The sequence below is a fragment of the Zea mays genome, chromosome 3, assembly GCF_902167145.1.
Source record: "Zea mays cultivar B73 chromosome 3, Zm-B73-REFERENCE-NAM-5.0, whole genome shotgun sequence".
NCBI classification, from domain to species: domain Eukaryota; kingdom Viridiplantae; phylum Streptophyta; class Magnoliopsida; order Poales; family Poaceae; genus Zea; species Zea mays.
The window spans coordinates 31,240,445-31,257,102 of NC_050098.1; positions in this window are offsets into that span (position 1 = coordinate 31,240,445).

Here is a 16,658-nt window from a genome sequence, read left to right on the forward strand (position 1 = left end):
TAGAACAGCTCCTATTTCTAAATGGACATATAGGATGTCTCTAGAAGAGTTAAAAGAACTCAAGAAGCACTTAACGAAGTTGCAAGAGGCTGGGTACATTCGTCCGAGTCTTCACCTTGGAGAACACCGGTTTTGTTTGTACAGAAGGAAGGAGGATCGCAAGGGATGTGCGTGGATTATAGGTTCCTTAATGATGTTACCGCGAAGAACAAGTACCCGTTACCCCGCATTGAGGATTTATTTGATTGGATGAGAGATGCTAGGGTATTCTCGAAGATTGATCTCCGATCGGGTTACCATCAAATGAAGATTAGGCCATCAGATATTTCCAAGACGGATTTTTCGACCTGATATGGTTTATATGAGTTCATCGTTATGTCATTTGGACTAACTAATGCACCAGCTATTTTATGGATCTGAAGGATAAGGTGTTCATGGTCTGGACAGATTCATCGTGGTCTTCATCAATGATATTATTATTTATTCCAAGAGTGATAGTAATCATGAGGAACATCTGAGATTGGTGCTACAGAAGCTACGAGATAATCAGCTCTATGCCAAGTTCAGTAAGTGCGAGTTTTGGATTGACAAGGTGCCATTCCTTGGACATATTATTTCTAATGGAGGGATATCAGTGGATCCTGCTAAAGTAAAAAAGATAGTGGCGTGGAGCATACCCACTATAGTTACTGAGGTCCAGAGTTTCTTGGGACTTGCAGGATATTATCGGAGATTTGTTGAAGGATTTTCTAAAATTGCTAAGCCTATGACATCGCTTTTGGAGAAAGGAAAAGAATTTAAGTGGATGAGAAGTGCCAAGTATACACGGATTATAAGCGGTTGAAGTACATATCCACTCAGAAGGACCTCAACCTTAGGCAACACCGTTGGTTGGAGCTTATTAAGGATTATGATTTGGAAATTCACTATCACCCGGGCAAGGCGAATTTGGTTGCAGATGCCTTGAGTCGAAAGGAGCGTGTTCATTCAGCTGTTGTTGCCCAGCTACCCAACGAGATTGTTGAGGATTTCAGGAGACTTAACCTGGGGATAGTTGCTCATACTGAAGGAGTTATTATTGATGTGGAACCTATTTTGGAGCAAGAAATCCGCAAAGGACAAGTTGGCGATGCTAAAATACAAGAGATTAGGATCTTATTACTGAAGGTCGAGGTCCATAATTCATGGAGGATGAGCAAGGCACAGTATGGTTCAAGGATCAGATATGTGTTCCTGAGATTGATAGTTTTCGTGAGACTATACTGAAGGAAGCCCATGACTCAAATTAATCTATTCATCCTGGTAGTACCAAGATGTATCAGGATTTGAAGCAGAAATATTGGTGGTATGGATTGAAGAGAGATGTGGCTGCACATGTGGCTATGTGCGATGTATGCCAAAGAGTTAAGGCTGAACACCAGAGGCCAGCCGGACTACTGCACCCACTGAAGATACCTGAGTGGAAATGGGAAGAAATTGGTATGGACTTCATTGTTGGATTACCCCGCACGTTTGCTGGATATGATTCTATATGGGTGATTGTGGACAGGCTAACTAAAGTAGCCCACTTTATTCCAGTGAAGACCACGTATTCAGGAGCCAAGTTGGCAGAGTTGTACATGGCACGGATTGTATGCCTACATGGTGTGCCAAAGAAGATTGTGTCAGACCGGGGATCACAGTTTACCTCTCGATATTGGAAGAAGTTGCACAAGTCCTTGGATACAAGATTAAATTTTAGTTCGGCTTACCACCCACAGACTAATGGGCAGACTGAAAGGACTAACCAAGTATTGGAAGATATGTTGAGAGCTTGTGCCCTTCAGCATGGTGGTAGTTGGGATAAGAGTCTACCATATGCTGAGTTCTCTTATAATAATAGCTATCAGGCCAGTTTGAAGATGTCACCGTTTGAAGCTTTGTATGGCAGAAAGTGCAGGACTCCATTGTATTGGGATCAAACTGGTGAAAGGCAGTTGTTTGGACCTGAGATTATACAAGAAGCAGAGGAACAAGTTCAGCAAATAAGGGAGAATTTGAGAACTGCACAGTCCAGGCAGAAAAGCTATGCTGATACCCGGAGAAAATTGCTAGAATTTAAGGAGGGTGATTATGTCTATTTGAAGGTATCACCACTCCGGGGTATGAGAAGATTCAAAGTCAAAGGAAAGTTGTCCCCTCGCTTTATTGGACCCTTTTTAATCTTAAAGCGAGTGGAAGAGGTTGCATATCAATTGGAGTTACCGGATCATCTTGCGGATGTCCATGATGTCTTTCATGTATCTCAGCTGAAGAAATGTCTCAGGGTGCCTGAAGAACAGTTACCAATGGGAGACCTTAGTGTTCAAGGTGATCTGACTTATGCTGAGTATCCCATCAAGATTCTCGATACACTGACTCGAGTTACAAAGAATAAGGTTATAAAGATGTGCAAAGTGCAATGGAGCCACCACGGTGAAGACGAAGCAACTTGGGAAAGAGAAGAAGAGCTTCGCATAGATTTTCCCCACCTTTTCCCTAGATCTTCCTAAATCTCGGGGACGAGATTATTTTAAGGGGGGTAGGATTTGTAATACCCAAAAGTATTGTTTCGGATTTCTAATAAACAAAACAAAAATTTGAACAAGGATATCGTGATAATACAAATTATCTCACATATTAAGTCACATCTCCTAAAATAAATATAGCTTATAATAAAGGATTTAATGATCTTAAATAAGTTAAGTTATTTTTTTTGGATAATGTGTTTAGAGATATTCTATGAGATGGTTATGTTAAGCTAACCCTTAGCTTGGAGTTGTGTCTGTGCATTTAAAGTTAAACTCAAACTTTGATGAGGAGTTGAATCTAAATGAAATTTGAATTTGAATTTAAATAGAGATGAGAGAATAAAAATCAGAAAAACATAAAAATAATAAAAGGAAACCTAACTGGGCCGCCAGGGATAGATTTTGGCCCACTACCCCTTTTCCCTCGCGCGCCCTCAGCCCTGGACTGACCGACATGGCGTTCCCACTGTCAGGCGCTTATCACTCACACACGCACGCACGCGTGAATGTCTCGCCGATCGGTGGGCCCGGCGCGTCAGGACCTCCCCTTCCAACGGAGTATCGCGCATGGCGAGCAGGGCCGTTGCGAACCTCGCGCCGCTTGGACCGGGGAGTGGAGTTGAGGCTCCCCTCTACCTAGGGATAAGACCCCGGGGCACTTCTCCTTGAACCCCAAGTCCCAGCCGCCGCCTACTCTTCCCCTCTGCTTTGCTCTGCTCTACCTCGCTGGCGGCGGCGCGCAGATCGCTGTCCTCGCCCGTGCTGATTCGCCCCTGCCCCCTCTCCTCATCACCTGTCGCGGGCCTCGTGGGCGTACTGCCGAAGCTCCTATGCATGTCATCCTCTTCCGCTAGAACGCGCGCGCCCCTCCTGTGTTCGGTTCTTGGCCATCGGGACCGCGGGTCACCGTCGTTCGGCATCTGCTACTTCGTTGTGGGGACATACGATCGTCTGTGGTCTTCGCAAGTTCACCTGGATGGTCCTCGTCGACATACCGTGCATGAACGATGGCTGGCTTGGCCGGAATTGCTCGCCGGGAGTGGAAGGCCGCCGCGGCTCCGCCATTTCCGGGAATCTCCGTCCTTGCCGCGCCCATCTTCGGTGAGTCGCTTCCCATATAGATCGTTGTGTTATTCCTTTTGCGGAACGCTACTCGGGGTGGGTAGTGGGTCACTGTAACGCCTTGTGGCGGTGCTCCGGTGAGCTCGCCGTCGTCGGCTAATCGCGCCGCCGCGATTGAGTTCGGATTGGGGGGAAGGCGCTGAGCCATTGATCCGCAAACGAACGTCCCAGATTAGAGGTGAGGGTATCGCTTCACGTGCGGAATCAGATCTGTTGGATCGTGATCGGATGGCCTCGGATGGATCACGATTATGTAAAATATGTGCCGTAGATCTTAGATCCATGGGCTAGCAGCACTTACGGATCCAGATCTAATCTGATCTGTTGATTTAGAATCGAATGGCCTAGAGACCTTCATACCCCTTCGCGGGTATATTTTGTTAAAGAGACCTCCTCAAACTTTAAAAACAACCCGCGGTTCTCAGGTACTATTCACTGTGTCTCGGTAATCTTGCGCCAGAGCCCCTGACTTTTCCAGAAATTGACGCCTAGTCCAGAGAACAAATAAAACCAGAGAAATGAATTTAAAAATGGATTTTTAGTATTAATTAAATGCCAGAATTTGTATAATCCATAGAAAATTCATGTTAACTCCAAATTGAACCATTCCAATTTCTAAAATTTTGTTATAATATTCTCTACCATTTAGTATCACTGTTTTGACATGAACTCAGTTAGAAAATTAATTTATCATTTAATCCTATTTCAAGCACATTAAATCTTAGGAAATTCATAACTTGAAATCTATAGCTCCAAATTTAGTGATTCCAGTTCCTATGATTTCATTTTAATGTGTATTTTATTCACATGTTTGGTGCAATGTTAATTTTTGCTATACTATGTATGTATTGTGTTGATGCGAGTAGACGAGCTAGCCACTGTGGATTCTGAGGTTCAGCAAGTAGAAGTAGCTGAGCAGGAGCTCATTGAAGGCAAGTTGTGCCCTTGATCACTTACTTTTTCCCAGCCATGTTCTTATTAATTATAATGATCTGCATAGGATAATTTTGATGGGACCCAATAGGTTACCCTAGTTTTGGCTATCTTTATACCTTGTTTACCACTGAAATATTTCTTTGGGTAGTACCTGCTATTGCTTTATGTGGATTTGGGTATGAAGATACTTTATTCATAATTACTCTTTTATTCTCTTTTATTATTACTGTTCATGTTAAGATCATTATGTTAATGGGAACATGGAGCGACCACCCGGGAAAACAGTGCTACCACAAGGGTATAATGGGACGCCCTTGGCTGATTAACTAGGAAAGCTAGTGGAGGTCTTCCTTACCCGAAAGGGGCAAGGGCAGTAGGGGAGTGGTCAGTGTAGGGAGGTCCTTGGTTGATTTTGCTGCGATGGCGGTCAGGCAAGAACCCTGCATTGGAGCTTCCTATAAACTGTAGCGGGATTTCTGAAGCTAGTGGAACTTTGTAAAGGCCTCGTAGTGTTACCCTGCCTCGCCTCCTCGGTAGAGGTGTATGGGATTGGCCATCTCTTGGCAGATGGGTAACATGACTTGTGGGTAAAGATGCGCAACCTCTGCAGAGTGTAAAACTGGTATACTAGCCGTGCTCACGGTCATGAGCGGCTCGGACCCTCACATGATTAATTTATGGAACTTAAATTTAATTGGACATTTGCATCGCATTTGGGATTATTTTATTATTACTTTTCTTTATTATTATTAAGGTTTGGTATTTACTTACACCTAGTAATTGCTAATAAAATTTTGACCAACTTATAAAAGCAATGCTCAGCTTCAGCCTCTATTTCATTGATCAGCCTTACACTTCATGAACTCCCACCTTTGGTGAGTTCATGCCACATTATTCCCCACAACTTGTTGAGCGATGAACGTATGTGAGCTCACTCTTGCTGTCTCACACCCCCCACAGGAGAAGAGCAGGTGGCTCAGGAGGAGCCTCAAGGCGAGGAGTTTGATCTGATCTAGGTGGCGTTTCTCAGTCGACATTGGCGCCGACGATCCTTAGTTCGTTTTATATTTATCTTTATTTTGTAATAAGTCTTCCGCTATGTAATAAGTACTCTGATGTTATTATGACATTTATCTCTATACACTCTGTTATTGTATATGTTGTCTTCTTGGCGCATGTATGAGATGCACATGGCTTTGTCCTTAAAGCCGGGTGTTACAGACTCCTTCATCCTGATTTGGTGATACCCTGAGTAGGCATCGAGGAAAGATAGGGTGTCGCACCCAGTAGTGGAATCCACGATTTGATCGATGCGAGGCAGAGGGTAGGGAACTTTCGGACATGCTTTGTTTAGACCAGTGTAGTATACACACATCCGCCATTTCTTTCCTTTCTTTCTCACAAGCACAGGGTTGGCAAGCCATTCGGGATGGAATACCTATTTGATGAACCCTGCCGCCATTAGCTTGTGGATCTCCTCGCCTATGGCTCTGCGCTTTTCTTCGTCGAATTGGCGCAGAGGCTGCTTCATGGGTCGGGCTCCAGCTCGGATATCCAGCGAGTGCTCGGCGACATCCCTCGGTATGCCGGGCATGTCCGAGGGACTCCACGCGAAGACGTCGACGTTTGCATGGAGAAAGTCGACGAGCACTGCTTCCTATTTGGGATCGAGCTCAGAGCCGATCCGGATCTGCTTGGAGGCGTCGTTGCTGGGGTCGAGAGGGACGGATTTAACCGTCTCCGCTGGCTCGAAGTTGCCGGCGTGGTGCTTCACGTCTGGCGCCTCCTTGGAGAGGCTCTCCAGGTCGGCGATGAGGGCCTCGGATTCGGCGAGGGCCTCGGCGTACTCCACGCACTCCACGTCGCATTCGTACGCGTGTCGGTACGTGGGGCCGACGGTGATGACCCCGTTGGGGCCCGACATCTTGAGCTTGAGGTAGGTGTAGTTGGGGACGGCCATGAACTTGGCGTAGCATGGCCTCCCCAGTACTGCGTGGTAGGTTCCTCGAATCCCGACCACCTCGAACGTGAGGGTCTCGCTTCGGAAGTTGGAGGGTGTCCCAAAGCAGACGGGTAGATCGAGTTGTCTGAGGGGTTGGACGCGCTTCCCGGGGATGATCCCGTGAAAAGGCGCAGCGCCTGCCCGGACCGAGGACAGATCGATCCGCAGGAGCCCGAGGGTCTCGGCGTAGATGATGTTGAGGCTGCTGCCTCCGTCCATGAGGACCTTGGTGAGCTTGACGTTGCCGATGACGGGGTCGACAACGAGCGGGTATTCCCCCGGGCTCGGCACGCGGTCGGGGTGGTCGTCCTGGTCGAAGGTGATGGGCTTGTCGGACCAGTCTAGGTAGACTGGCGCCGCCACCTTTACCAAGCAGACCTCCCGACGCTCTTGCTTGCGGTGCCGAGCCGAGGCGTTCGCCACTCGCCCACCGTAGGTCATGTAGCAGTCGTGGACCTTGGGGAACTCTCCTGCCTTGTGATCTTCCTTCTTATCGTCGTCGCGAGCCCTGCCACCCTCCGCGGGTGGCCCGGCCTTGTGAAAGTGGCGCCAAAGCATGGCGCACTCTTCAAGGGTGTGCTTGACGGGCCCCTGATGATAGGGGCATGGCTCCTTGAGCATCTTGTCGAAGAGATTGGCGCCCCCGGGAGGTTTCCGAGGGTTCTTGTACTCAGCAGCGGCGACAAGGTCCGCGTCGGCGGCGTCGCGTTTCGCTTGCGACTTCTTCTTGCCTTTCTTCTTGGTGCCGCGCTGAGTTGATGCCTCGGGGACATCTTCCGGTGGGCGGCCCTTGTGACACCCCAGTGTCACCTAGGGTTTCTCTCAAATGCCAAACCTAAGAGCCATTATTTTATGTGAACCAAAACAAGCATGAGCATCAAAATAACTTAAGTAAGAAAGAATTCACCAAGTATATACTTAAAAGTGTCATGATCAAACAATTGAGTCCTTGAAAAGGGTAGAATGTGCAACCCTAATTAAAAAAACCCTAAGTAAGTCCCATGAGCAAAAATTCAAGAAAATATGAAAAAGGAGATGAAAAGTTTAAAATTTTGAGTTGAGCCAATTATATAAGTTAAAGTATATCTATTAAGCAACAAGAAAGATTGAGAAGGCTTAGCCAAAATAACTCAAATAAATTCCCAAATCAGCCCTTGATCTATGAACCCTTAGAGAAATTCAGATTTCTGAATTTCTGAATTTCAGACCTTTTCTCAAAGATCATCTGTGTTCTCTGTTTTTCAAAACTCAAAGCCAGAAGATCCAAATATCAAAGTTGTGCCAAATTACCTTGAACACATTCTGGGAAAGTTTGAACTCAAACCAAATTCATTTGGCACAATTTTGGCGTAGCTCAACCTCGGGACCAGGCATTCTGACACCGGCACCTTGGTGACGCTACAACTCCCTGTCCCTAGCCTAAAACCGCACGTCGTCCATACACAAAAGACAAAGCTTGGTCTGGTGAACAAATCCCTTGCAGTGATCTTGCCCAAATTCGCGAAGATTTGCTCCCAATCGGCGCTTGAACAGGGGCAGAGGCAACGGGAACACGTGTTCGACCGCGGCTGACACCCCTGGTTCACGCCCGTTCGCGCACCGCGCCTCCCAGTGCACGCCCGTGCACCGCGCCGTGCCTATAAAGCCCTCCCAGGCGCGCCCCACTTCGCCCCGCACTCACCCTCACTGGCCAGCCACTTTCCCTTAGCTCCGGCGAGCTTGATTCCGCCCGCCATTGCCGCCAGAGCTTCGGCCACCGTGGCCAGCCCACTCCAGCCACCCTCAAGCCCAGCCAGTGCTTCGGCTAGCTCCGCTAGTAGCCCGTGAAGCTTGCCAAGCCCTCGGACCCGGCCGGACTTCACCGGAGGCCCGAGATCGACCTCACCGGACTTCGGTCTTCCGCCGCCACGCGTGGACCGAGCTATCCAGTGAGTCTCCGACCAATTCCTCACGCTCATAGCTTCTCTGGCATCCCGTGGACCTCCCTGACCCATTTGATTGAACTATCTCGCCGTGACCAGGCCGGTCTCCTCGCCGCCGACGAGCATCCCCGCCTGCGCGCGTGGACCGACCGACTCCGGCCATCTCCGACGGTGTTCCGCACACCGTTGTGATCCCCGAGACCTCCCCTTCGTCCTCGACCGCTTCACCGGAGCAATCTCGCCGCCGGTAAGCCCCTCCGCCCTTTTCTTCGCCGCGACTACTGTTTAAGGTAGAAGAAGGACCTCGGGTTAGGATTTGTAGAGCCCGAGGGGTTTTCTGTAATGTCAGTGACTCATGTAAATAGTAACCTAAGGACTGATTCGCAAAGAAAACTTAGAAAACCCGCCAGGGACCCCAGTGCAAAGTGGATTTCCATTTAATCAATTCTGTTATTCTTTTTAAAATGACCAGAGAACTTAGAAAATCCATAACTTGATGAAATCTTAATAAAAAGTTGTCAAACCAATTTTGCTAGCTCTGGAATATTATGACCTATCATTTAAAAATAGTGAACCCCATGCTTTCTGTTCAAAATTTTAGAGTTTAAATTTAAAAACAGAAACCCACTAAACCCTGTTTAATTAAGGAAAATTAGTTTTTCTTCTGTGCTAAACTTAAGAAAATTTGTAGATGTTTAAACCTTATTTAGACACTGTTTAAAAATAGTAGGAACCCCAGCATTGGAAATTATGATGTAGTTATTCATTTAAAGCTATTTTGTCCAAAACTTAGAGAAAATCCGAAAGGCATTAGAAATTAATGAACAGTGATTACTAATATTTTTCCTAGTTTACTTATGCAACAGAGAACCTAGGAAAAATACAGAGACCATTAATTTAGACCAGTTTTAAATTAAAATGATTTGTTTAGCCTTATATGGACTGAAGATCAATTATTAGAGTTACAAAACTATAACCAAAATACTTAATAAAAATCCAGTGGACTTACAACTACCAGAGCCCCACTACAAAAATACAGAGCACCCCAGCCCAACTTGTTAAGTAAGAAAAATAAATGCAAAGTGAGAATAAGGCATTTTCCAAATAAATCATGAACAACCCCTATTAATGTGATAATGGGCAACAAAAAATTTGCTAAGTCCATGACAAGATAAACTACCAGAGAAAAATGCAAACCCATGAAAAAGAAGTAAACCCATACCTTTTGCTAGTAATTTAAGAAAAAGGCCATTTAATTCAAAAAATGCAAACCACCCCTTCCCTTAAGCAAAAAGAGGCCAAACTTCAGAATGATTTCTCTTGCACAAAATAATACCCAAGAAAAATAAGAACTCTGTTGTTTGATGTTTTTCAAATATAGTGGTAGTAGAAAGCACCCATTTTGCTAGAAACTTGAGAAAACCATAGGAAAATAATTAAAAGGTATTAATGGCTAGAAATTTGTATCAAGTCATGTTATGACACCTAAAGGTCAGCAAAAATAAGTTTTAGAAAATTACCCACTGTTAAATAATAGTTGTAGTTCAAAGCACCCCTTCTGCCCTAGAATTTAATGATTTTGTCCAGAGAAAACTATTCACTTTCTGATCCCCAAATTTTGAGACAGAGCAACACACACCGGTAACAAGCCACTGTAATTTTTGTGGAATTTTTAGAATTTTATAAAAGCAACTTGTAGTTCAAACCCACTCCAAAACATTAAAGGAATAAAAGAAAAGGAAAGAAGGAAATAAACCTCATCCCAATAAGTCTAACTTGAGAACTTATCAATTCTCCCTAAGACTTAAAAGGAATTCAGTGGAACCCAAAAATTTAACCTACCCCTTACCTTAGCTAAGTCTAACCCAACTTACCAAGTATACCACTAAAGGGTTTTACATAAGCAAAGTTGACCTTGTTTAACTCAAGAAGATCATACACCTTTAAAGTTGAAATTTCTAAAAGCACCTATCATATCATGCATATATCTTACGCCTTGCATTCATTAGATTGTAATCTTGCCGACGGAGAGTACGTGCTCATCCCCGAGCAAGGACCTGTCCAAGAGGAGGGCCAGGAGCAGGCTTCAGAGGCTGCTATTGAGGATCTCCCCGCAGCCCCAGCAATTGAAGGCAAGCCCCGGTTTTATGCATAACCATGTTATTATATGCTACTTTACTACACTTAATGCTTGTAGGATTGCAATGTGCACTTAAGTGTAGGAGTTGCTTGAAACCTCTAGTTGCATGAACTTAGGATTCCTTTTGAGATGAATACTAGTATGCTAGGTCGAGTAGCTACTTGCTAATTAGGATCTCGGTAGAAGTCGAGTGATTTTTCTAGCACTCGCGCGAGCTCAGGAATTGATTGTATTCATCTTGATAACGGGATATATGTTGGTCTATGGACTTGGATCCAGGGAGGATGCCTTGTCCATGAGACGGGAAAAATGAATTAAGGATTAATGTGTGGATACCTGAGTCAAGCTTTTGAACGTACTAAGCACATGCCGGGAAAAATGGTAACCGGTAAACCTAGTACCTGAGTGAAGCCGGGCGCGGACTTTATCCCTCATGGGACCTGAGACTGGGTCTCCCATGCTAGCTATGGTGGGTACAAGTGCGGTCACTGCACGGTGGCAGCCGGGGTCAGTGGAGCATTGTATGCTAAGGCGGTGAGGCCTGGACGCGAACGGGGAATCAATGGGGACGGTTGTCATGTGTGGGGTCGGAGTACCCTGACATGCCGTGTGTTTAGGTTTACCTTGCAAGGTTAAAACTCGATTCGAATCGTCTGCTTCTCGCAGCTAATGAGACTGCTTGATTCCTTGTACTGCATCGAGTAAGAAGTGAAATGTGGTTATATGAGATAACTGGTTGATTGAACTAATTGATTGTTACCATGAATGCTTAGAAGAAGCAAATCTAGCTAAAGTTAATGATGGTAGAATTTGAAAAGCTAAAAATTGATTTTAGAAACAGCTAGTGCTTTTGGCAAACCAAACCCCTCAGCCAAACAGCTGCATAGTCTAGAGGTAGAGGAGTAGACTCCTCACACCGGTTAAGTCTAGCTGAGTATTAGTATACTCAGCCTTGCTTGTGGCACCATTTTTGCAGGTACCATGCAGGATTTGGTTGATGGTGTGACTTGGCCTACCACCCTGCCACCGGGTTGGACGGTCGAGTGGGATGTTGCTCCGGCAGGAGAGGAGCATGAGGAGTAGTGGGCTAGGCCTTGCCCATTTCCTCATTACCGACGACATCGATTATCCGCTGCACTTTATTTTGTGAACTTTATTTGCTACTCAAAAACTCCGATTTATGTAATAACTCAGTACTTAATTTGAGGTTTCCTGTTTTATTGTATTTCTTCTGTGACTCACCTTCGAGTGGGATTGTGGAATTTGATCCTGGTTAAGTGGCTCTATCAGACTAGATCTGAGGGACTGACGGGTTATTCCGATTTAAGTGTGTTACGACCCCTGGGGCGTGACTTAGGCACTTAAGCTGGAATAATTCGGGTGGTTCTGCCACAGCTGATATCGGAGCAAATTCCACCACAGATGAGGACAATAAACCATGAATACCAATTTTCAAAACCTAAAACTTGCCTAGAAACTGTTACGGATCGTCAGGACTAGACCGCTAGACCTAGGACGAAAGGCCTTAGGCATAGAGGGAGAAATAGGTGGCTAATTAAATAGGCCCTGTGGGCCAATACTTATATTTTTAAGGATGCCCTAAAAAGGCACCCTATCTTTCTTTTGAGAGGCAACGTTTCTTCCAGCATGCATGCATTATAAAACATAAAGAGGAATTAAAAATTTGAGCTAACCCCTTTTCTTTAGAATCATCCGGGCTCTCTTTTTCTTTTTCCTTCCACCATAATCTTTATCTTTGCTTCCCTTCCGCAGATGAATTCACCCACCCCCGCCAGTGGAGGAGACTCTCGTTTCAGTTCTGACTTCCTTTCTCGCGATGGCTTTCCCTCCATCTTGTGGGAAGTGCTTAACTCCGCCGGTTACCCTACGCCCCCTTTGTACACGGTGCAGTTGTATGAGGAGCATCGGGTACCTCGTTGTCGGGTCTGGCTAACTTTGGAGGCTCATCCCCTTCAGCCGGGTTGGCGTTCTCTTGATTCTAAGACGATTGGACTCAGGACGGACGACACCGTTGAGGCAGCAGCCATGAAGACTCTGACGACTTTCTGTGGCTACCATCCCCTGGAGATGGTGATGCACCCCTTGGGACTCTTCCCTGCTGAGAAGAAGGATGATCCCATGTGGTGTAACCGCGTGAGCCATGTGAAGGATGTGTGGGCAATGTATCCTGACTTGGTTGGGAGGGTCACTGTTCAGTGCATGAGTGCGCTGTACCGCCTTCAGGCCCTTCAGAGCGATGCTATGGCACTTCTTGCTAACACCGCTCAGACTGCCAAGCTCACTCTCGACAGTCGGGAAGATTTTGTGGTCGACCTATCCACAGAGTTGGTGGAGAAGGATCTGCAGGTGGAGAGGCTGAGCCAGCGTATCGCTACCTTGGAGCAGCAAGTGGAGATCCGAGACAACACTATTGATGTCTTGGAGAACCAGCTTCACGATGTGCAGAGGGAACTCGAGGAAGCAAATGATCACTTGGACATGCACCACCTGGAGATGGAGGCCAATGAAGCAGGAAGAGAGGGAGAAGAGGCTCCCGAGGAGCTAGGACCAGCCCCTGGTGCCAATGGGACTACCTCCGCGATGCCTCCTTCACTCGTATCCAGTGTCGCTTCCACCGCTCAGGGTTAAGCAGTCGCTTTGACATTTTTTAGGCGGATAGAAACCTATGCGAGCTTAGTAGTATCACATTTTGGACTAGGCTTATGGGTACTTTCCCCTGATTAATGTAACCCTGTAAACTTTTGATATCTGTGGGATCTTTGTCACCATGTTATCTTCATTTCGAACCCAATATTATGATTATGGCATTTTTCCTTCCATATGAGATGATATCTTGTCGTTCGAAACTGTGAGTTGGGATAACAATGGCGACAATCTCTGTTTTCAGATGGCAGCTAGGCAGCGTCGCGGGCAGAACGAGCAAGTTCCCCCGCCACCTCCCCCAGCTCCCACAGTGCAGGAGCTGATGGCCCAGCAGAATGAGATTCTGCGAGAGCTCTTGCAGCGCCAGCCCCACCAACAACATCATGGTGGAGGCCAGCATCAGCGACCTCCGGCTATGGCAACATACCAGGAGTTTCTGAGCACGCAGCCGCCCTTGTTCACCAAGGCAGAGGATCCGTTGGACGCCGACGTATGGCTTCGCGTCGTCGAGTCCAAGTTTCCCCTCCTCACAGGAGACTGCCCTGATGAGGCCAAGGCTCGCTTCGCCGCACAGCAGCTTCGCGGCCCTGCTCGAACTTGGTGGGACCACTTCCGTGCTATGCTCCCCGCGGATCGTGAGTATCTTGGGAGGAATTCAAGACTGCCTTCAGAGGACACCACATTCCAGCTGGCATTCTTGATCGGAAGTTGAATGAATTTCTGGCCCTTAATCAAGGAACCCGCACGGTACTGCAGTATGCACAAGCCTTCAACGACTTATGCCAGTATGCAGGGTATCATGCTGATTCTGATGAAAAGAAGAGGGATCGCTTCCGCAGGGGTCTCAATACCAAGCTGCGGGAACAACTCAACACTGTCCGGGCTGATAGCTTCAATGAGTTGGTCAATGTGGCCATCTCCCAGGAGGATTGCATTGTTGCTCACCGGGCAGAGAAGAAGAGGAAGGCACCTATGGCAGCACCCTCCGCTCAGGCTCAGAGGTTCCGGATTGTTTCTCACAATCAGAGCAGGGGTTTTCAGCAGCAGGCAGGCAGATGGGTGATCAGGCCACCTCAGCAGCAGCAGCAGCCGGCACCCAACCGCTACCTAGCTCCCACCCCGAGGAACAATCAGCCTCCGCAGCAGCAGCAGTTCCGCCAGGGCAATGGGAACAAGTGTTTCACTTGTGGCAATGTGGGCCATTATGCCAAGAATTGTCCCAGGAACCAGCAGAGGCAGATGCCAGCACCAAATCAAGACAAGGGAAGAAAGCAGAAGGTGCAAGTCAGGCAAGGGAAGCTCAACTTCACTGCTCTAGAGGAAGTACCAGAAGGAGCTCCTATCATGACCGGTACCTTTTCAGTTTATAATCAACCTGCTTTAATTCTGTTTGATTCTGGTGCATCTCATAGTTTCATTAGCCAAGAGTTCAGTGCTAAATGCAAACTGCCATTCTCTCACTCAAAAGGGTCATTCATGATAGTCACACCTGGGGGTAAAATTGCAACTAATCAATTAAACCAAAGTGTGCCTATTCAACTGGGAAGCCACATTGTCAAAACCACTCTTCTTGTGTTGGGATTGGAAAATGTGGACATTATTCTAGGGGCAAATTGGATGACCTTGCACCAAGTTGTGCTTGATGTAGCCAGTCGTACCGTGGAAGTTAATTCTCCTTTCAGCGGGAATTTCACTTTGATTCTGCCTAGTCAGGGTTCTTCTCAGTCATGTGCTTTCTCTATGACGGAGTTACCCCTGAAGAAGATCCCAGTGGTCTGTGAGTATGCAGATGTCTTTCCTGATGAATTGCCGGGAATGCCATCGGACCGGGATATTGAATTCGCCATCGAGTTGCAACCGGGAACGACCCCAATTTCTAAGAGGCCCTACCGAATGCCACCCGCTGAGTTGGCAGAGTTGAAGAAGTAGTTGCAAGAGTTGCTGGATAAGGGATTCATTCGCCCCAGCACTTCGCCTTGGGGATGTCCAGCGCTATTTGTGAAGAAGAAGGATGAAAGCTTGAGGCTGTGTATAGATTACCGCCCTCTTAATGCGGTAACTATCAAGAACAAGTATCCTTTGCCTCGTATTGATGTTCTTTTTGACCAGTTGGTCGGAGCCAAGGTGTTTTCCAAGATAGACCTTCGCTCTGGCTACCATCAGATCAAAATACGAGCAAGTGATATTTCGAAGACGGCATTCTCAACCAGATATGGGCTATATGAATTCTTGGTGATGTCATTCGGGCTGACAAATGCACCAGCATATTTCATGTATCTGATGAATTCTGTTTTCATGCCGGAATTGGATAAGTTCGTGGTGGTTTTCATCGATGACATTCTGGTGTACTCAAAGAACGAAGAAGAACATGCCGGGCATTTGCATGTAGTGCTTCAACGTCTGCGAGAGCACCACCTTTATGCCAAGTTATCCAAGTGTGATTTTTGGCTAAAGGAAATCAAATTCTTGGGTCACACTATCTCTCAGGCTGGAATAGCTGTTGATCCTGATAAAGTGCAAGAGGTAATGAACTGGAGGCCACCAACGACTGTTCGCCAGATTCGGAGTTTTCTGGGATTAGCTGGTTATTACCGAAGATTTATTCCGGACTTCTCTCGAATTGCGAAGCCTATTACTGAGTTGCTGAAGAAAGAAGTCAAATTTGTGTGGAGTCAGAAGTGAGAAGATGCCTTCCATGCATTAAGGCAGCATCTGACCACAGCACCAGTATTGGCGCAACCCGACAGCAGCAAGCCTTTTGATGTATATTGCGATGCCTCTGGCACCGGGCTAGGTTGTGTCTTGATGCAAGACAACCGAGTCATTGCTTATGCCTCAAGAGCACTCAGGCCTCATGAGCAAAATTATCCCACTCATGACCTTGAGTTAGCAGCAGTGGTTCATGCATTAAAGATGTGGAGGCACTATCTAATGGGAACCCACTGCAACATCTTCACTGATCATAAGAGCCTTAAGTACATTTTTACTCAGGCTGATCTCAACATGAGGCAGAGAAGATGGCTAGAGCTGATCAAGGATTATGACCTGGAGGTACATTATCACCCAGGGAAAGCTAATGTGGTAGCAGATGCCTTGAGTCGGAAGTTGCAATGCAACTGTATTCTGATGGATTCTCGTATTAACACCTTGTGTGATGAGTTGAGCAAGATGCAAATTGAAGTAATTCCTTCTGGTTCTTTGTCTCAAATTTCTGTTGAGCCGACTTTGCAAGACCAGATTATCATGGCCCAGCTCAGTGACAAGGGAGTGCAGATTATCAAGAAGAATCTCCATCAGAAGGTTGAGAAGTATAATTGTTTCCG